We start from the raw sequence: 22,952 nt of genomic DNA on the forward strand, positions 1-22,952 counted from the left end.
TGGTCACTAGATGAGGGGGTGTAGCTCAGTGGTAGAGCAATTGATTGCAAATCAAGAGGTCTCTGGTTCCGAATCCAGGCGCCCCCTTGCACATTCTAAGTGCTTCTTTTGAGGAGTCAGAAAATCAGTAATCTGTCGCTGTCGTTGTTCATATTGAGTTTGCCGCACAGATCCAGGCCATTTGACCCAATGGGGCCGGGCCAGCCTTTGTGCTTCACACAAGACTCCTCCCTCCCTTCTTCACTTACCCCCAGCCGCACACTCTTCCATTCCTTTCGCCCGCGTGTGTTTATCTCGTTCGCCATTTCATGTATCGATGTTATTTGCCTCAACTACTCCTTAAGATAGCGAGTTCCACATTCTTGCAACTCTTTGGTAAAGAAGTTTCCCATGAATTCTCTATTGGATTTATTAGTGACTATCTTATATTGATAACCGATAGTTTTAGAGTACCCTACGAGTGGAAACATTTTATCTACGTCGACCCAATCAAACCCTTTCATTATCCAAAGACCTCCATCATGTTAGCAATCAGCCTGTTAAATCTATCCTGACAGGTATTATCTTTCAGTTCTGGCATCATCATTATTTTCACCTTCGCCAATTCCTCGATATCCTTTTTATAATAGGGAGACCAGAAGTGTTCACAGTGCTGCAAGTGTGGTTTAACCAAGGATCTAGGACTGCAGATACACAAATCACTAAAAGTGGTGTCGACGAAAAAAGAACAAACCAAGCACTGGGGTTCATTTCCAGGGGGATAGAATTGAAAAGCGGAGAGGTTATGTTAAGCATGTATAGTCTCCCTGATAAATACTGAGGAAAAGTAACTATTCAATATTCCAGCCATTTCACTGTCATTACCTGTGAGTATATCTTGTGTATCCCTTGTTGGCCCATCCCTATCCTGATGTTATTGACGTTTCAGTGGAATAATTGACTATTTCTTGATAATTTAGTTTTGTATTTCCTTTCTGCTTTCCTGATTGCTTTTCGACATCCTTCCTAACATCTTCATTTCCCCCTTTATCATCCTTTCCTTTATTGTCCATGTAGTTAGAATATGCATTTGTTGAATTTCAATTTTACCCTTATCTCTTTATTCATCCACAATGTTTCATTGTTGGCTATTTGTTGTTTTCTTTAGAGGAATATAGTTCTCTTGAACTCTATTGATCACCGTTTCAAATATTTCCCAAAACATTTTCTCCATCTTTGTCAAGATTTTTTCCAAGTTCACCTTCCTCGGTTCCAATCTCACCCGCTCAAAAATAGTTTGTTTCCAATCTATTAATTTGGTCTTTGTCTTACTTATGTCTCTCTCAATCTTTTACGGTGGAGGGATTGAGGTTGGGAGTTAGTATGTGAGTGAGTGAGGGAGGGATGGAGGGAGTGAGGGAAGGAGGGAGTGAGGGATGGATAGAGTGAGTGAATTAGCGTGTTCGTGAGTGTGCGAGGGACTGAATGAGTGAGAGCGGGAGGGAGGTATGGAGAGCAGGCAGGAGCGATAAAATTACAAAAGAGAGACAGGCAGACAAGAGAGGAATCACTGCTGGATCTAGTAATGAAACGGAGGAGATAGGAGAAGTCAGTGTCGGCGAATATCGAGGCACTAGTGATAAGATTTAAAATAATAATTGAGAAAGACGGCCACACGCCTATTGCCAGCACTCTCTGCGAGCATCCGCGGGCCAAATAGAGGCTTTCAGCATTTTCCACTTTTATTTCCTGGCGACGACACACTTTCGACACTCACAGCTTCTTATTTCATGGCCAGGATGCAATTTACACACTTTCCCTTTCGTTAAGTCCCACTTCTGTTCCGTAATCTGTAAATGAATCTATTGACTTAACAAATATTACAGTCACTTCACACACTACCTCCTGCTGTCCGCTCGTGCCAAATGCCTGCTGGATGTTTATTTATTACATTGATTCGATATTCTGTACACTTGAATATATGGCACTGAGAGCATGATCTTGTGAAACTGCACATTGAACCTGTTGTTTCTTGTGTTGACTGTAACGATGTAAAGAGCGGGGGGCAGAGCAGAGTGAGAGAGCATTTGACTGCAGCTGGGCAAAAGTCTGGTTGAAATTCAGGTGTCGTTTGTCTGGTGCTTCATGTTCCGTGTTCTGTGGTAAGGATGTGTTCACTGAAGCTTAGTGACAATGCTTTCCATATTGGGTTGTGCATCGCATCTGTACACAATAGTGTCACTCACTCTATTCATGAAACATTACTGATTGCCCGAGTGATTTGTCTCCCTGAATAACTGATAAAGCTTCTTTTCATGTTGGTTTTTCAACATTGATCACTGCCAAGTACTGAGCTCCGTCACCTTGTGTGTGTAAGAAGCGGGGCTGGTTGTGGGGGTGTAGTTCAGTGGCAGAGCATTTGACTTCAGATTAAGAGGTATTTGGTTCAAATCCAGGTACCCCTTTGCATTGTAATTGCTTATCGTGTGATGCGTAGGGTAAGTGTACCCTCCCTGCAGAAGCAGGATTGTTGCTTATGTTCTGTTACGTTATGCCGACAGCAGTTGAGAAGTCCACTCATCTCGATTGTTCCATCCTGATGTTTACGCTCCACATGAGTCTCCTCCCTCCCTACTTCATCTCACCCGATCACCCTGCCCTTTACTTCATCTGCTTATCTTGCTTCCCCTTTAAAGCATCTATGCCATTCGCCTGAACTATTCCTTTTGCTGGGAGTTTCACATTCTTACCAAACTTTCGGTAAAGATGTTTCTCTTCAATTCCGATTGGATTTATTAGTGACTAGCTCATGTTTATGACCTCTCGTTTTGGTCTCCCTCACAAATGAAAACATTCTGACGACGTCTACCCTACCAAACCCTTTAATTATCTTAAAGATCTCTATCAGGTCATCCCCCAGTCTTCTCTTTTCGAGAGAAAAGAGCTCCAACCCGTTGAGCCTTTCCTGATAAGTATTTCTTGATAAGTCCGAGTTCTATTATCATCCTTGTTAATCTTATTTGCTGCTTTGCCAATTCCTCTCTAATCTTCTTATAATCTGGAGACCAGAACTTTTCACATTACTTCAAGTGTGGTCCAACCAAGGTTCTATTCCTGCTTATCATCTAGTTTTCAATTGTATCCCTCAGTGGTCTCAGCCCGGATCCCTGTGGAATACCACTTCTCATCTTTTGTCAGTCTGGGTAACTGCCCTTACCCTTACTCTCTGTTTTCTGTTTTGTAGCCAGCTTGCTATCCATTCTGATACTTGTCCACTGACTCCACATCCTCAGACCTTAGATATGAGTTTATAATGCTGAACCTTATCGAAGGCTTTTTGAAAATCCAAATTTATTACGACTGCTACATCAGCCATGTCTATTCTTTCTGTTACTTCTTCAAAGAATTCAATAAGATTGCTCAAGCATGACCTTCCTTTCTGAAATCCGTGCTGTCTATTATTTATTATAATTTAGTTTTCTAGATATTTTTTCTGTTGCATCATAGAGTAATCATTCCATTGTCTACACTAACACCGATTATAAACTCACTGTTTTGTTGCTCCCTGGGCTTGTTCTATCTCCCTTGTTTTATTTTAGGAATAAGATTGCTGTCCATCAGACCTCTAACAATATTCCCTTTTCTAATGAATGTTTACACATATGAAAGAATAACTCTTCTGTCGCTTCCGTAATGTCTATTAACATGCGCGGCTGCAATCGATCCTGACTGGGGGTCCTTTCCTCTCTAAGTTTGATCAGTTTATCAATTATCTTTTATGTTTTGTAGTGAAATTGCAGTTAAGGAGGAGGAGTGTGAAACATTGGATGGAATAAACATGTTGAGAGAAGAAGTATTAAGGAGATTAGCATCTTTGAATGTGGATAAATCCCCAGGGCCGGATGAAATGTATCCCAGGCTGTTAAAAGAAGCAAGGGAGGAAATAACGGAGACTCTGAACATCATCTTCCAATCCTCCCTGGATAAGGCGTGGTGCTGGAGAATTGGAGGACTGCTAGTGTCTTACCGTTATTTAAAAAGGGAGATAAGGATAGACCGAGTTATTATCAGCCAATCAGTTTTACCTCGGTGGTGGGCAAATTTTTGGAATCAATTCTGAGTGACACGTTAAACCATCACGTAGAAAGGAACGGGTTAATGAAGGACAGTCAAGATGGATTTATAAGGGAAGGTCGTGACTGACTGACTTGATTGAATTTTTTGAGGAGGTAACAAGGATTGTCAATGACGGCAGTGCATTTGATGTCGTCCACAAGGATTCTAGCAATGGTCGACGGGAGTTTTTATGACTGGAAGGCTATTTCCAGTCGGGTTCCGCATGGCTCACTATTCGGTCCCTTGCTTTTCCTGGTATATATTAATGATTTTAACTTAAATGTACGGGCATGATAAAGAAGTTTGCTGAAGATACAAAAATTGACGGACAACTTTTGTATTCTCTGCCAGCTTCTTTATCATGCCCCCTAAATTTAAGTTAAAATTATGAATATATAGTGAGGAGGAAACCTGCAGACTGCAGGAAGATATCAACGGACTGATCAGGTGGGCAGAAAATTGACAAATTGAATTCAATCCGGACAGGTGTGAGGTGATGCATTTGGGGAGGACAAACAAGGCAATGGAATACAAAATAAATGGAATGATACTGAGAGGTAGAGGACGTGAGGGACCTTGGAGTGCATTTGCTTTCTTCGCCGAGGCATTGAATATAAGAGCAGGGACGTTATGCTCGAGCGGTATAAAACACTGGTTATATCACAGCTTAAGTACTGCATACAGTTCTGATCACCATATTACAGGAAACAATGTAATTGTACTGGAGAGGATACAAAGGAGAGTGGACGAATGAGTGAATGAGTGAGTGAATGAGTGAGTGAGTGATTGAGTGAGTGAGCGAATGAGTGCGTGAGTAAGTGAGTGAGTGAGTGAATGAGTGAGTGAGTGATTGAGTGAGTGAGCGAATGAGTGCGTGAGTAATTGAGTGAGTGAGTGATTGAGTGAGTGAATGGGTGAGTGAGTGAGTGAATAAGTGAGTGAGTGGATGAATGAGTGATTGCGAGAGGGAAGCAGGGAGAGAAGACAGGAGCGATGAAATGACAAAAGGGAGACAGGCAGACAAGAGAGGAATCACTGCTGGATCTCGTAATGGGAAGTGAAATGGAACAGATAAGAAAAGTAAACGTTGGGGAACATCTAGGCACGAGCGATCACAACATAATAAGGTTTATAAATATCATTGCGAAAGACGGTCACAGTTCTGTCGCCTGCACTTTCTGACTGCATTTGACGGCCAAAAGTAGTTTATGGAGAATTTTCCACTTTTGTTTTGCCGGAAATTACACACTTTGGGCACTCACAGCCTCTTATTTCATGGCCAGGATGTAAATTCTGTAATTTACAAAGTTTTCCATTCGTAAAGACCCATTTCTGTTCCGTAACCAGCAATTGGATGTATTGACTTAACATATAGAATCATAGAAAGGTTACAGCACAGAAGGAGACCATTCGGCCCATCGGGCGCGGGCCGGCTCCCTGCAAGTGCAACCCAGTGACACTCCCCCATCCTATCCCAGTAGCCCTGCAATTTTTTCCCTTCAAGTACTTATCCAGTTCCCTTTTGAAGACCATTATTGAATCTGCCTCCACGACCTCCTCGGGCAATGCATTCCAGATTCTAACAACTCAATGCGTAAAACAGTTTCTCTCTATCTACTCTGCAAGAAACCTCATGGTTTTGAAGACCTCCATCAAATTTCGTCTCAACCTTCTCTGCTCTGAGGAGAACAACCTCAGCTTCTCCAGTCTATGCACGTAACTGAAGTCCCACATCCCTGAAATCATTCCAGTAAATATTTTCTGCACCCTCTCTAAGGCCTTCACATCCTTCCCAAAGCGTGGTGCCCAGAATTTGACACAATACTCCAGTTGAGGCCAAACCAGTGTTTTACAAAGGTAAAGCCCTGAGAGGGGGTGCAGAAAAAAATTACTAGCATAATTCCAGGAATGAGGGACTTTAGTTACATGGATCGAATGGAGAATATGGGGTTGCTCTCCTTGGAACAGAGACGGTTTTGTCGAGTTTTGATAGAGGTATTCAAATCATGAAGGATCTCGACATGGAAGAAGGAGAGAAACTGTTCACATTGGCGGAAGGGTTAAGAACCAGAGGACATAGATTTAAGGTGATTGGCAAAATAACCAAAGGTGACATGAGGAAAAACTTTTTCACGCAGTGAGAGGTTCGGATTTGGAATGCACTGCCCGAGGATGTGATGGAGGCAGATTCAATCATGGCCTTGAAAGGGGAGCTGGATAAGTACTTGAAAGGAAAAAAAAATGCAGGGCTTCGGGGAAAGGCAAGGGAGTGTTTCTAGCTGGATCGCTCTTGCAGAGAGCCAGCACGGACTCGATGGGCCAAATGGCCTCTTTCCGTGCTGTAACCTTTCGATGATTCAACTTTATGTGTTGGAGGCGATTCAAAGGGAACAGAGCGTGCCGTAAATCGACACACCTCTCAGTATCCTCGCAAGCAATGTAGTTTAAGAGCAATTAATCCTGAAACGTCTTACGTGATAACTCAAGTCGTACACTCGAAACCAATTTGGTAAAGGAAGACTAATATTGGGGACTGGAAATAGTTAGTGTACAACTTGATAATGCTGTACACTGGAATAGAAAACGAGATTGGATGGACAGAAGTGGTCTGAAAGGATGGCCGATCGGCTGTGGGACGCAATGAACTTTTACACTGGCTGCACAATTAAGCAAACAGCGGCTCGTTGGTCAAGGGGTATGATTCTTGCTTAGGGCGTTTCATTGAATAATATGCAAGAAGTCCCAGGTTCAAATCCCGGACGAGCCCTCCTGTGTTGCTCCTTTTAGTGAAAAGTCACCAATTGGCTTCTGACATCTTTTCAGTGTTGCTGTTGGTGGAACTGAATTCTTTCCAGACCATGTTTGAGCTCCAGTGGACTGAATGCCGAAGATTCATCGGCGCAACACACAGAAAGCAAATAAAATGTCTCAAGATGATGAGGAGATTGAAACTGAATTTGCATTTTTCCCAATTCAGGCGGATATTAGATGGCGGGATAGAAAGCCACATATCCAAGTTTGCCGATGACGCCAAGATGGGCAGCATTGTTAGCAGTGCAGATGAAAGCATAAAATTACAGAGATGCATTAATACAATGAATGACTGTGTAAAATTGTGTCAAATCGATATCTGTTTAGTCAAGTGTGAGGTCATCCACTTTGGACCTAGAAGGATAAATCAGAGTATTTTCGAAATGGTGAAAAGCTCGAAAAAGTGAAGGTCCAAAAAGACTTCGGGGTCCATGTACATAAATCATTAAAATGTCATGGACAGGTAAAAAAAATAATCAAACAGGTTAATGGAATGTTGGTCTTTATATCTAGACGACTAGAATACAAGGGGATAGGCATTATGATACAGTTATACAAAGCTCTGGTGAGACCACACCTGAAGTATTGTATTCAGTTCTGGGCAACGCACCTTCGGAAGGATATATTGGCTGTGGAGTGAGTGCAGCGTCGATTTACTAGAATGTTACCTGGACACCAAGGGTTAAATTAGGCGGAAAGTTTACACAAACTGGGGTTTACCTCGAATTTAGTCGATTAAGGGCTGATTTGATCGAACTTTTCAAAATATTAAGGGGAACTGATGGAGTAGATCGAGAAAAACTATTTCCGCCGGCTGGGATGTCTAAGACTTGGGGACATCGCCGAAACATTAGGGTCAGGACTTTCAGGAGTGAAGTTGGGAAACACCTCTGCAAGCAAAGGGAGGGAGAAGTTTGGAACTCTCTTCCGCAAACGGCAGTTGATGCGAACTGAATTGTTAATTTTATACCTGAGATTGATCGATTTTTGTTAACTGAAGTTATTAAGCGATACGGGGCTAAGGCGATTATATGGAGTTCGGTCATATATCAGCCATGATCTGTTTCAATTGCGGAACAGGCTCGAGGGGTGAAATGGCATACTTATATTCCTCAGCTCCTTATTGGTGAGAATGATTCTGCATTGGCCGGAAATCGAACCAAAGTCTCCCGCATAAGAATTGAGAATTCGAACCCTGCACAACCAATGCGCGCGTTCTTAATAGCGGCAAGTGTCCATTTGGAATCCGATCTGAACGAACATGCCGTTTACAGCTGCGGTGGCCGAGTGTTTAAAGCGTTGGACTCAAAATTCAATTGAGGTTTTCCTGCGCAAGTTTGAATTCTGCTCGCAGAGCAACTGTTTAAAGATCACTTCAGTGCTGAAATAGTTTAATTGGAGTTAATTGACCGCATTTATCTCTCTCCCAGAATGAGAGATTCGACAGCGTGGCCGGTCGTTTTAATTAGTGTCAGATCTTCTCTTGCAAGATTTCAAGACCCGAGAAGGAATCTCTCCCAATCAGGAACTTGAATTCTGCTGGTTTGCAAAACCTGACATTTCTACTCTTCATTTTCTTTGCCCGCATCTCTCTATCTCTCCATGTCTCTGTCTTTTGTCTCTCTGTGTTGTCCCCGATGGACTTCTCAGGCTTCGTTGAACGGCGAGAGCTGATCTAACCTGCAATAATATCAGAGAATGTGAAAGAAAAAAAAGACGGAGACAGTAGGAAAAGTAAAGGTGCAACCCAGCTGATAAATTCGTAGCTAATGTATCCACATTCATGGCTCTTCGCTCTCATAGTGAATGAAAGCAGCAATTTGAGTAAAGTGTACTTATGGTGGAGTGCAAACTGTGACGATGCCGAGACAGACGACAATGTCGTTTCAGAGTAATTCATTCTGTAAAGTGTTGCTTGAAAATACAAGTCGTACAATCAAAACGAATTTGATATTGTTGAAATGATATAATTAGTGCAGAACCTGACATTGTTCTACATCGTATATCGTACAAGAAAGCGGGATTGTATGGACATGATGTTCTGAAAGGATGGCGGATCGGCTGCGTGGCAGCGAAATTTTACAGTGGTTGCACGGCTCTGTTGCCATTTGGTCTTTGGGTCTGATTCTCGGTTAGGGAGTTTCACTGGTTCAAATCCCGGATGAGCCCCGTTGTGTCCCCATTTTTAGTCAAAGATCACCAATTGGCTTCTCATTTCCTTTCAGCGGTGCAGAAGGCAGGTTTGACTTATCTCCAGCAGAGTATGTTTGAGCACCAGAGGACAGAATGCAAAGGGTTTGTCCACGAAAGACACGTGGATGAAATGAAGATAATCTTTCAAGAAGTTGGACAGATTGAACCCGGCACATGAATTTATCCCAATTCAGGCGATCTCATGGGTGCAGATACAAAAGGTAAAGGATGCTGCATTGGACTGGAACCAAACCCCTGGTTTCCCACCGGCAGGCGAGGGTTCCGCACTGAACCACCAATGCACGCATGGCTGCAGTCTGCACGTGTCGCGTTGGATAAAAGTCTGGAACATGCAGTCTGGTAGAGTTCCTGTGATAAGCCTGCGCAGTCTGCTCTACAGCCGCGTGCTACCTGTGGGTGACCAAACGAGTGGATCAAGCATGGCCTTGAAATTGACTGAGATTCGAAATCACTTCACACCGCCACTGTAAAATGGTCAAATAAATAACAGCTGTAGTTACCAAGCAGTGTTTACTTCTCTCAGAAATAAAGTTATAATCCAGCCCTATGTGCATCTCACGACATGAGACGAATTTCCTTTAAGGTGCAGCTTAAAGTCTGCTCAATCACAGAATTGGAGATTTAGACTATTTTTCTTTGCATGTATCTCTCTATCTCTGTCTGCGTTTCTTCACTTTCGGTGTTGCTCCCTAATGGACTTATCAGGCTTCCTTCAACGGCCAGGTCTGGAAACACGGGATGGGAAAAGGCTGTCGGTTCTTCGTCCAATTGTTGGATTTCAATGGGATGAGTTTTGCTATTTTCAGTCTCCGTTTTCGGGAAATATAAACCCAGATGGGTTTTCACCTCGTCGGGTCCCGACACCTTCGAGTAATGGGAATGAACCCGATCTATCGTTCGGTCTTAATGTCTGTATTCTCATTGTTTAAAATCATCGGCCTCGCTGGAGAATCTCTCATTCTGGGAGAGAGATAAATGCGGTCAATTAACTCCAATTAATCTATTTCAGCACTGAAGTGATCTTTAAACAGAAGCTCTGCGAGCAGGATTCAAACCTGGGCAGGAAAACCTCAATTGAATTTTGAGTCCAACGCTTTAAACACTCGGCCACCGCAGCTGTAAACGGCATGTTCATTCAGATCGGATTCCAAATGGACACATGCTGCTGTTACAAACGCGCGCATTGGTTGTGCAGGGGTCGAATTCTTACCTGTTGCGCTGGAGACCTTGGTTCGATTCCCAATACAATGCAGGATCATTCTGTAACAATGAGGAGCTGAGGAGCAAAAGTATACCATTTCGCCCCTCGAGCCTGTTGCGCAATTCAATGAGATCCTGGTTGATATGTAACCTAACTGCATATTATCGCCTTAGCCACATGCCCCTGAATGCCTTTGGTCAACAAAAATCTATCAATTTCAGTCTTAAAATTGACAATTGAGCTCGCATCAACTGCCGTTTGTGGAAGAGAGTTCCAAACTTCTGCCTCCCTTTGCTTGCAGAGGTGTTTCCCAACTTCACGCCTGAAAGTCCTGACCCTAATGTTTATGCTCTGTCCCTGAGTCCTAGACACGCTAACGGGCGAAAATATTTTTTTTCTGTTAACCCCATCAGTTCCCCTTAATATTTTGAAATGTTCGATCAAATCAGCACTTAATGTACTTATTTCGAGGCAAACCCGAGTTTATGTAATCTCTCCGCGTAATTTAAACTTTGGAGCCCAGGTAGCACTCTAGTAAATCGACGCTGCACTCCCTTCATAGTCAATATATCCTTCCTAAGGTGCGTTGCCCAGAACTGAAGGCAATACTCCAGGTGTGGTCGAACCAGAGCTTTGTACAGCTGTATCATAATGCCTATCTCCTTGTATTCTAGTCGTCCAGATATAAAGACCAACATTCCATTAATCTTTTTGATTATTTTTATACCTGTCCATGACATTTTAATGATCTATGTTCATGGGCCCCTAAGTCTTTTTGGACCTCCACTGTTTCGAGCTTTTCACCATTTAGAAAGTACTCTGATTTATCCTTTTAGGTCCAAAGTAGATGACCTCACACTTGACGAAATTCAGAACCATTTGCCACAATTTTGCCCATTCATTTATTAGATTAATGCCTCTCTGTAATTTTATGCTTTCATCTGCACTGCTTGCAATGCTGCCCATCTTGGTGTCATCGGCAAACTTGGATATGTGCCTTTCTATCCCGTCATCTAATATCCGCCTGAATTGGGAAAAATCCAAATTCAGTTTCAATCTCCTCATCATCTTGAGACATTTTATTTGCTTCATGTGTATTGCGCCGACGAAACTTCGACATTCAGTCCACTGGAGCTCAAACATCCTCTGGCCAAAATTCAGTTCTCCCAACGACAAAACTGAAAAGATGTGAGAAGCCAATTGGTAACTTTTCACTAAAAGAAGCAACACATGAGGGCTCGTCCGGGATTTGAACCCGGGACCTCTCGCATATTACTCAATGAAACGCCCTAAGCGAGAATCATACCCCTAGACTAACGAGCCGCTGTTAGTTTCGTTGTGAAGCCAGTGTAAATGTTCGTTGCGTCTCACAGCCGATCGGCCATCCTTTCAGACCACTTCTGTCCATCCAATCTCGTTTTCTATTCGGGTGGACAGCAATATCAAGTTGTACACCATCTATTTCCATTCACCAATATTAGTCTCCCTTTACCAAATTGCTTTCGAGTCCACGACTTGAGTTATCAAGTAAGACGTTTCAGAATTAGCTGCTCTTAAACGACATTGCTTGGGAGGATACTGAGAGTCGTGTCGATTTGTGGCACGCCCTGTTCCCTTTGCATTGCATTCTATACATAGAATTGAATCATAGAAATGTTACAGCACGGAAAGAGGCCATTCGCGCCATCGAGTCAGTGCTAGCTCTCTGCAAGAGCAATCCAGCGAGAACCTATCCCCGAAGCCATGCATTATTTTTCCTTTCAAGTACTTATCCAGTTCCCCTTTGAAGGCCATGATTGAATCTGCCTCCATCGTAAGCTCGGGCAATCCAGATCCGAACCTCTCGCTGTGTAAAAAAGTTTTTCCTCATGTCACCTTTGGTTATTTTGCCAATCACCTTAAATCTATGTCCTCTGGTTCTTGATCCTTCCGCCAATTCGTACAGTTTCTCTCCATCTCCTCTGTCCAGACACTTGATGATTTTGAATACCTCTATCAAATTTCTACAAAACCGTCTCTGTTTCAAGGAGAACAACCCCAGATTCTCTTGCCTATCCACGTAACTAAAGTCCCTCATCCATGGAATTATGCTAGTATTTTTTATCTGCACCCACTCTAAGGCCTTCACATCTTTCCTGAAGTGCCATGTCCAGAACCGGACACAATAATTCAGTTGTGTTCAAACCAGTGTGTTATAAAGTTTCATCATGACAACTATACTTTTGTACTCTATACATCTATTTATAAAGCCCAGGACCCCGTATGCTTTTTAACCGCTTTCTCAATCTGCCCTGCCACATTCAACGATTTGTGCACATAAACCCCTCTTTGTTCCTGTACCGCTTTTACATTTGTACCCTGGAGTTTATATTGCCTCTCCTCGTTCTTCCAACCGAAATGTATCACTTCTCATTTTTCTGCATTAAATTTCATCTGCCACGTCGCCGCCCATGCCACCAGCCTACCTACATCCTTTGAAGTCTATCACTATTCTTATCACTGTTTACGACCATTCCAAGGTTTGTTTCACCTGCAAATTTTAAATTGTGCTCTGTGCACTCAAGTCCAAGTCATTAATATATATCAAGAAAAGCAGTGGTCCGAGCACTGATCCCTGGGGAACGCCACTGTACAACTCTCTCCAGTTCGAAAAACAACCGTTCACCAGTAATCTCTGTTTCCTGCTCTTAGTCAATTCTGCATTCATGTTGTTACTGCCCCCTTTATTCCATGGGCCGCAATCTTGATGATAAGCCTGCCATGCGGCACTTTATCAAACACCTTTTGGAAGTATATACGCACCACATTAACTGAATTGCCCTCATCTATCCTCTCTGTTACCTCATCAAAAAACTCTTACAGGTTAGTTAACCACGATTTGCCTTCAACAAATCCGTGCTGGCTTTCCCTAATCATTCCACCCTCGTCCAGGTGACTGTTAATTCTGTCCCGGGTTATCGTTTCGAAACGTTTCCCCACCACTGAGGTTAAACTGACTGGCCTATAGTTGCTGGGTTTAATCGTACACCCTTTTTTTGGCAAGGGTGTAACCTTTGCAATTCTCCAGTCCTCTGGCACCACCCACATATCTAAGGATGTTTGTAGATTATGGTCAGTACCTCCGCAATTTCCACCTTTACATCCCTCAGCAACCCAGCATGCATCCCATCCGGACCTGGTGGTTTATCCACTTCAAGTACAGCCAGCCGTTCAAGTGCCTCTTCTTTTTCAATTTTTACACCATCCAGTATCTTAACTATACCTTCTTTTGCTGAGGCTCTGGCAGCATCTTCTTGGTAAAGACAGATGCAAAGTACTCATTTGGTACCTGGGCCATCCCCTCTGCCTCCATGAGTAGATCTCCTTTATCGGGCCTACTCGGCCTCTCCCCTCTCCTTACTACCCGTTTAATGTTTACATGCCTGTCGAAAACTTTTGGATTCCCTTTTATGTTGGCCGTCAGCCTAAAGTTATATTTCTCTTTGCCTCTCATTTCCTTTTTCACTTCCCCTCTGAACTCCTTAAATTCGGCCTGGTGAATGAGTGCATAAAAAAAAGTTAGCATTTCTTTCAGCCGGAAACAGAAAGTTACTGGTTGATAAATGGCGATTTGAACAAATATTCGTCTTTTTTACAGTGTTTAATCAGTTTTGACAAGTTAATACAGTGAACTAATACAGAAAAGTATTTTGTAAAAGTTGAATTCCTGATCGGGAACCGCCTCAGACAGCGCATTACTGCCCATCCCTGGGATACAAGATACTACCGAAGCTTTGACAACACATCGCAGGTCCCGCTGCAAAGACACAGCTTGCCAGCTGTTCAGCAATTTGGAACCTGGATAGGGAGTTAAACGCAGAACCATCATCTCACTACCCACTTTAGTCTGATACTCCACCGACTGAGCTACCCAGGCTCGATACTACATAAGCTCCCATCGTACGTATTCATGGGAGATCTCTGAATTATCCCTGCAGCCGTCGAACAAGGGTGAGGTCCGTTTGATACAATTCTCAGTATTGTGTTGAGGAGAATCCTTGTTCCTGTTAAACATGATGTAAGAAACATGGGCAGTGAACTCGTGAGTTTATAATTCTTCTTGTTTGTGCCAAATGTCTTGTCATTCGTTAGCACCAATTAAAATCACACTTTACCAATTGGCTCAAAAGCTGAACTTGTCCCACACGGGAGCTGCAAAAGGCCTCTCGACCTTTCAGCGTATTAACATCTGTAAGCTGAATAATTTCACCCGTGACAAGGTGACACCAGGCAGAATACTTCCCTTCCAAATTTTCCCAACACGACACTTCCAACCGATGAATATCGGCTTAACGAAAAGAAGAATTGTTTCTTTGGTTCTTTAGATTTAAAGATCTTGTACCGGCCCCTTTGCCATATGAGCTGCCGCTAAAAGCCCCCTCTCCCACTATGAACAAGTAAACTGGCACCTCCTATTGCAAGACGGTAGACCAGAGGAACCCAAGTGCCCACATGGGCACACTAAGAAGTAGATGCGTTATGGAACAGACCAGTTGTACCTTGAACTCCAGTCAAAATGTTCGGAGTAAAAGGTTTGATTGTTTTAGAAGACGCTCGAACTCACAACCTGGTCATTTCTGGAGCCCACACTGCTACAAATAAGTAACGCATTCTTAACAATTGTGCAACACGAGAGAAGCGCAAAACCGACAGCATCAGCGCTCCTGCCAAACAGCTTCATTTTCGGTCTCTCAATTATCACTTCGAGATCTTTCTCAAACAGAAGCCTCCAATCAAGATGCTCTTCGTTAAATAACAATTCCCGAATCAAGAGAGTTTTCATCGATCATTACTAAAGCATGTACAATTTCCTCACCTGTTCCTTTTAATCCCTGGGATGGTGACAATCAGGTCCTGGAGATTTGTCTATCTTTCGCCCAATTATTTTCTCCATTGCCGTTATTTTACTTATACGAATCCCCGTGATTTATTAACAGTTTCCCTCGTGTCTCTGGGATGTTATCCTCATCCATTTCTGTGACAACTGGTGCAAAGTAAAAATTGAGCAAATGCCATTTCCTTTTTTTCAATTACAATATCACCTCCATCTGTTTTTAAGCGGCCCAAGTTACTCTAAGCCTCCTTTCTTTCTCTTAATATACTTGTAAAACGTTGAGTGTTGTCCTCATTTTCCCTCACAAGTTTTTCTCCTTTTCCCTTTTTGCTCCTCTTACGATGTTTTCGTTTCAGCACCACAACAAACAACACTTCGCTGTAAAGTTCGGCTCAATAGTTCTCCAATGTCAGAGCGAGAATTGTCTGAAGCCCTAATTTATTTAATGTAACAAATACAATCACACATAATCATCCGTGTATCAACGCACTGATGGATACACAAAGATAAACACAGCGAGAAATCCAGTCAGTGTCGGAATGCACAGGTAAACGGACAAGCGAAATGGACAGAGATGAAACGGCCTGAACCCCCAATAGTGAAGTGTCGCTGATAGATATTAGTGAGAGGAGGTGGGGCTACTGCATCCTCAATTGGCGCTGTGGCTTAGCTGGTTAAAGCATCTATCTAATAAACAGGAGATCCTGGGTTCAACTCCCAGCAGTGCCTTGTGCAGCTTATTATTTTACGTAATTTGTGGAATTAAGCGACAAAATAACACTGTGGTGTTTGTCTTTTTTCAGGTTTCAGGAGGAAACGGATCGCAAGATGACTGTTCAAAAACGCCCTTTCATTGTCCAGACAGACCTCTCATAGAATGTGCCTGCCACACGTTAATTTAAGGACACGTTCTTGTTTCTGGGCTCGTTGGGGTGGGGCCATAATTCACGATTTGAGGTTCAAAGTCGGAACTCGTCCAAATTTGGACCTCGAATTGTGATCTTGACCTGCGGTACAAACGTTTGCAAAGAGGAAAGATAAGTCCTCAAATCGCTCCACCTGAATCTCCAGGCCCAGATGAAATATATCCCAGGATGTTAACAGAAGCAAGGAAGGAAAAAGCGGAGGCTCTGACCATCATTTTCCAATCCACCCTGGCAAAAGGTGTCGTGCTGGAGGATTTGAGGATTGCTAACGTTGTAACATTGTTTAAAAAGGGAAAAAGGGATAGATCGAGTAAATACAGGCCAGTCAGCCTAAACTCGATGGTGGGTAAATTATTGAGCACAATTCTGACGGAAAGTATGAATCGTCATTTAGAAAGGCACGGATTAATCAAGGACAGTTAGTGTGGATTTGTGAAGGGAAGGTCGTTTGAATTGAATTATTTGAGGAAGTATCAAGGAGGATCGATGAGGGTAGCGCGATTGATGTAGTCTATATGGATTTTAGCGAGGCTTTTGGCAAAGTCCTACAGGGCAGATTGGTCAAAAATGTAAAAGCCCATTGGATCCAAGGGACATTGGCAAGTTGAATCCAAAATTGGCTGAGTGGCAGGAACCAAACGGTTGTGGTCGACGGGTGCTTTTGTGACTGGAAGGCTGTTTTGAGTGGGGTTCCATGCGGCTTCGTACTAGGTCCCTGCTTTTCGTGGTACAGATCATTGATTTGGACTGAAATGTAGGGGGCATGATTAAGAAATTTGCAGATGATACAAAAATTGGTCCTGTGGTTGGTAGTGAGGAGGAAAGCTGTCGACTGCAGGAAGATATCCATAGAGCGGACAGGTGGATAGAAAAGTGGCAAATGCAATTCAATCTGAAGAAGTGTGAGGTAATGCATTTAGTCGGGGGGGGGGGGGGGGCAAAAAGGCAAGGGAGTACACAACAAATATTGTAATTAATTTGCCATTTACACTCCCATTCTGCAATTTTACTAATGTCTTCCTTTATTTTTCGCATTTTTCCTTTGTATCAACTACAGCTCGCAATTAGGTGTCCTCCCTAAATTTTGAAATTGTACTTCCGATTCCCGTGTCCAAATCATGAATGTAAATTTTGAACAACAGTGGTCCCTGCACCGATAAATTGTGCACAGTGGTCCCAGCACCGATAAATTGTGAACAGCAATGGTCCCAGCACCGATAAATTGTGAACAGTGGTCCCAGCACTGATAAATTGTGAACAACTGTGGTCCTAGGTATTGTGATCTTGAACTGCAGTTGAAACTTTTGCATAAAAGGAAATAACGTCCCCAAATCGTCCCACATGAATCTCAAACGCTTTGGGAAGAAGTTCAATGGAAACAATCAGGACTTTAAAGGCACCTCAACGACCTGAACTTTCGTTGAATGAATTTTGTTAGCCATTGCATTCGACCATGAAATCGCCCTTGACGTTCATCTCACTGAAGCAGAGTGTGGCCGCTTTGTATCTGTGAGCATGTCGGTCGCGTGTTTAGCTTTGATATTGATCGCTTCCAATTTGTAAAATTCATCAATCGTCAGGAAAAAGAAACCGAGAATCGAATTGTCCCTGTAAGTGATGAAGTGAAGGGATTGGTGCTTCAAGCAGATCTGGAAAATGCATGGTGCAATCGGTCAGGAGTTCCAAATCCACCCTCCAGCCACTCGGCAATCATATTAACTGAGCTTTACTCTGGCCCAGTGTCACCGCACTGAAATCGAGTATTTGTGCGGCGTGTTTTTCTTCATAGTTGCTGGTTTAAGAGTGAAGACCGGCTTGTTGCATTTTCACTCCTGCAAGTTTCAACCATTCATTTTGGACTGACTGTGGACAGTTGTTATATTGGTCGCTACAAACTCAAAGTTTAGCCCAGTGAATTATTGGTTTAGCAGGTGATCTCTTCACCTGTTCTCGGCGGTGTTATCGGTTAGCGTGAAAGTTTGATTGCTCGAGCCCTTATTTTATTTTATCCTCAGGATTCATCGCCTCAAAGTTCCAGGGTTTCAACGCATGTTTTGGAATCAAGAAAATGTACCGGAATCATTGCCAGCCGAGCAGGGCTGATATTCTACCATTTACCCTGCGGTCGGAAATCAGGCACATGAATCATATAAAGGAATGGAACATTGGCATCACGGTAATTACAATTCTCCTTGACAGGCAAGCCCCCGAAAGGCCCGAAGGGAGGCCGCATTCGCAGCAGGAGAGCTGGTTCGCTGTGACATGGAGATTTCTGCAGTGAGTGAGACCAGACTGTTCCTATGTTCAGAGAATACATTTCACACCCTTTATTTTGGTAAAGCAAAACGGTGGGGATTTTTTTCATAGCCCGATGCCTCTCCTGTTGTATCAGATGTTACTCGTTGCGTTACTTTCATCTTGATCGGAGAACCAGTTCGGGCGCTCCTGTGATAAACAGCGACAATTGCCAGTTAATGTTAAATTTAACAACGACTCCACTGCGTTTTTAATCCCACTCTTAAGATGCAGTCTATAAAATGAAAAAAAATTCATCACATTCAAAGCATAAAAATCTTATTAAAGTTTTGACTGTCTCTCGGTAACCACGTCAACATCGCCTTCAGTCTGAAGTAGAAAGTTATCGATTGATTCATGGTGATTAAAACAGGGATTCAACTACGAACAGGATTTAATTAGCTTCATATAATTAATTTAATAAGTTCATAACTCTTTTTAAAGTTAATTCCCGAACTGGGAATCGAAACTCGCGGCGGCAAGAGTAACGAATTCTCACCACCAGGCCATTGGGGAGCTCCCAAGATTGCGCACGAGACAAAGTGGAACTGATGACATTAGTTTTTCTTTCGCTTTTTCATGATTCATTCAGCTCTGTGTTTATTCTCAGGCCTCTTATCTCTCCTTCTTTTCAGCTTCTGACCGCGGATATTCCTGTGGCTAAATATCAATAATATAGAACATCTCACAGCCCCGGTATATTTGCTGTTTCTCTGTGCAGTTCTGTGCAAAATCAAACTGCACGCAAATACCGACAGTGCCTCTCTCTCACTCCCCACAGAAGCAGCAGGAGATGCCACTTTAAACTGCCAGTTGCTTCAAACGATTCATGATGGACCTGCGTGACCTTGCAGTTTTCCAAGGAGCTGTATTCAGTGCGTGAATTTTGGAAATAGGAAAATGTCCATCAGCAGCTTGTGGTCGTATTTTACCTCACTTTCCATTTCATGCACATGCCTACTTGCACTTGGTGATGTCATTGCCTGAACATCACCTCTGTCGCGATATTATTTCGAACAGAAAATGCCATTTTGTGCGAGCAGTTTGTCTGGCAGGAAAATTATTTGAATTTCAAAGGGCCAAGTAGGAAAGGCCGCGTTGCTCTGCTTGTTCGCAGCAAAGAATTTTCAGCGTTTCCTTGGGGTTTAGTGTTTAGGATTCGGCGCTTTCATCACCACGGCAATGGTTCGATTGTCGGTCTCAACATCCGCATGTTATACTCTCTATCATAAGTGTACTGTACTCAAATTGCTGATTTTTTCATTGTGAGGGGAAGAAACATAAATGTGTGGACATTAATTACGAATTCATCAGCTGCGTTGCACCTTTTCTTTTCCTACCGTCTCAGTCTTTCCATCTTTACCCTTCTCTGCTGGTGTTGCAGGTTCCATCATTCTTCGCTGTTCACGATGCCTGAGAAGTCCATCAGGAGAAAACAGGCAAAGTCAAGAGACAGAGACAGGGAGAGATTAAAACATAGAAATAAATTGTATAAATGTCAAATTCTGCGAACGAGCAGAACTGAGAATGGAGCTTGGGAGAGATTCCTTCACGTGTCTTGCAATTTTGCGAGAGATCATTGGGCTCCGAGTTAAAAGCGTCGTTGGCGATGGAGCACCTCTCTGAGGGAGCGAACAAGGTCCGTTCGTTCAAGTTCAGATTAATTTGAACACTGAACAAACTTTAAAAAGTAGCGCTGCGAACAGGATTCGAACCTGTGCAGGGAAACCCCATTGGATTTCAAGTCCAACGCCTTAACCACTCGGCCATCGCAGCTGCAAACATCGAGCATGCACAGCTATAAATCAGAATGCGTAGGGTTATCACACGAGATCTGTGACACTTTGTTCTCTCAGACAGGTTTCCAACTGGAAACTTGCAGCTTGTTAATGTGCTGACTTTGCTGTCTCGGTGATAGAATTCTCATTTATCACGTGAGAAACCGGGGTTCGATTTCCGGTTCGTTTAGGATTATTTTCATTCTCCATTCATAAGATCGCGTGAATTGTGCGACATTCGCCCTCAGCTTCAATCTGCGCACCATTTGAGACATTTTCCATTCTCCACGTGTGTTGCGTCGAAGCTGGGTTGGAAAATCACATTGCAAGTCTAACGCCTCAATCATTGGGTCATCGCTGCTGCAAGCGACAAATCCGACACCGCTGCAGAAGAGAATGAAGAATGTTATGACAGGAGAACTCTGAGACTGTATGTTCTTTTGGACAGGTTTCGAACTGAGCGCATCCCACCGGCTGCTGTGCGGACTTTGTTATTTCAGTGATCAAATTCTTGCTTTCTGCGCGGGAGGCCCGGGTTCGACCACCGCTCAATAGAGGAGCATTTTTCATTCTCCATTCATGAGGTCACGTGAATTCGGATCCGTTGACATTCAGCTTCAATCTGAACACCATCTTGAGACATTTTCCTTTCTCCATGTGTGTTGTCGTCGACAGAACCTTTGCATTCTCTCCTCCATGCACTGGAATTAAGAAAAATCCTGCCGACTACACCACTGACAAAACGTGAGAAGCCAATTAATGATTTTGAACTAAAAATTCTATCACCGTATGGCTCGTCCGGGATCTCTCACATAACAATCAGCAAATTCCAAAAGCGAGAATCATACCCGAAGACCAACGAGCCACTGATAACAGAGGGGTTAAACCAATGCAGAATTCGGTGCCACCCACAGCCGATCGGCCACCATTCTCTACTACCTATCACTTTTTCTATTCCGATGTACGGCAATGTGAAGACGTACATTAACTATTTCATATCAACAATATTAGCCTCTCTTTACCACATTCGTTTCGAATGTGCGAGTTGTATTATCAAGTGAGACTTTGCAGAATTAATTGCTCTGTAGCTACATTGTTGTCTGTCTCGGCATCCGCAGATTATCCACTCCACCACAAGTATAACAGTGACTACACTTCAAAAATACTTCATTGGCTGTAAAGCGCTTTGGGACGTCTTGATGTCGTGAAAAGCGCTTTATAAATACAAGACTTTGTTTTTAGACTGGGCTAAAAGTACTGATAATTTCACTATGAGGACGAAGAGACATCAATATGTGGACATTGGCTACGAATTCATCATCTGGGTTGGTCCTTTACTTTTCCTACCGTCTCATTCTTTCGATCTTTACCGTTCTCTGCTGGTGTCGCAGGTTCGATGAGCTTGGGCCGTTCAATGAAGCCTGAGAAGTCCATCAGGGGAAAACAGAGCGGGACAGAGACAGGGAGAGAGAGAGAGATAAAAGTATAGAAAATAAGCCTGAATATCAAGTTAAAAGAATTTTAAATGAAGCTTGAGAGAGATGGAATCATACACTCAAAGAATCGTTACTGCACAGAAGGAGGCCATTCGGCCCATTGAGCCTGCCCCGGATCTCTTTAAGAGCAATCCAGTTCGTCCCATTTCCCCGTTCTTTCCCTGTAGACCGCAAATATATTTCCTTCAAATACTTGTCCAATTCCTTTTCGAAATTAACGATTAATCCGCTTCCACCACCCTTTCAGGAGATGCATTCCCGATTATAACTACTCGCTGATTTAAAACGTTTTTCCTCATATCTCCTTTGGTTCTTTTGTCAACCACCGTAAATCGATGTCCTCTGATTCTCGACTCTTCCGTCAACGGGAGCAGTTTCTGTTTATTTACTTTATCTAAACCCGTCATGATTTTGAACACTTCTATCAAATCTCCTCTCAACCTTCCTGCCCCAAGGAGAACAACCCCAGCTTCTCCAGTCGATCCACGTAACTGAAGTCCCTCATCCCTGAAACCATTCCAGTAAATCTTTTCTGCGCCACCTCTAAGGCCTTCACATCCTTCCTAAAGTGCGGTGCCCAGAATTGGACACAATTCTCCAGTTGTGGATTATTGTGAAGTTTCCTTCACGCACCTTGAAATTTTGCAAGAGACCACTGGGCTCCCAATTAAAAGTTCTGCCGCGGTGGAGGATCTCTCTGAGAGGAGGAAATGCGTTCCGTTATCTCCAGTTCATATTTATTTGAGCATTGAACAAAACTGTAAACAATAGCGCCGCGAGCAGGATTCCAATGTTTTACCAAAAGACCCTGTCGAGTTCTAGATGTAACGCCTGAACCACTCGGCCATCACAAGCAGCGAGTGCTCGTAATGCAGGGCTGTAAATCAGAATGCGCAAGGTACTCAGAGGAGATTTGTGAAATGATATGTTGTTTTAAACAGGTTTCCAATTGGACACAGAGAGCCCGATACCATGCAAACGTTGCTGTTTCACTGGTAGAATTTGCACTTACCACGCGAGGGAACAGGGTTCGTTTTCCCGACCAATTAAGGAGCATTTTTATTCTGCACCTCTGAGATCGCCTGAATTGGGATAAATTCACCTTCAGTTTCAATCTGCACACCGGCGTGAGACATTTTACTCTCTCCGTGTGTGTTGCGTCGATAAACCGGCTGCATTCTGGCCTCTGGACCTCAAACATGCTCGAGGATTAAATCAATGCTGCTTTCTGCAACGCTGAAAAGATGTGAGAAAGAAATGAGT

The 22,952-nt window shown here is 43.2% G+C and overlaps 4 non-coding genes across 4 annotated transcripts; 2 read left to right on the forward strand and 2 right to left on the reverse strand.

The window, feature by feature from the left end:
• The first annotated feature begins 14 nt into the window (after nucleotides 1-14).
• Nucleotides 15-87, forward strand: trnac-gca (transfer RNA cysteine (anticodon GCA)). Its single transcript has one exon. It is a non-coding gene; the product is annotated as a tRNA-Cys (tRNA).
• Nucleotides 88-11,555: 11,468 nt separating this feature from the next.
• On the reverse strand, nucleotides 11,556-11,644 carry trnap-agg (transfer RNA proline (anticodon AGG)). The gene is given in 2 exon segments: nucleotides 11,556-11,591; nucleotides 11,609-11,644. It is a non-coding gene; the product is annotated as a tRNA-Pro (tRNA).
• Nucleotides 11,645-15,849: 4,205 nt separating this feature from the next.
• trnai-aau (transfer RNA isoleucine (anticodon AAU)) lies at nucleotides 15,850-15,923 on the forward strand. Its single transcript has one exon. It is a non-coding gene; the product is annotated as a tRNA-Ile (tRNA).
• A 4,186-nt stretch (nucleotides 15,924-20,109) lies between these two features.
• trnas-uga (transfer RNA serine (anticodon UGA)) lies at nucleotides 20,110-20,191 on the reverse strand. The gene has a single exon. It is a non-coding gene; the product is annotated as a tRNA-Ser (tRNA).
• Nucleotides 20,192-22,952: the final 2,761 nt, after the last annotated feature.

This window comes from Heptranchias perlo, chromosome 20 (assembly GCF_035084215.1).
Source record: "Heptranchias perlo isolate sHepPer1 chromosome 20, sHepPer1.hap1, whole genome shotgun sequence".
NCBI classification, from domain to species: Eukaryota; Metazoa; Chordata; class Chondrichthyes; order Hexanchiformes; family Hexanchidae; genus Heptranchias; species Heptranchias perlo.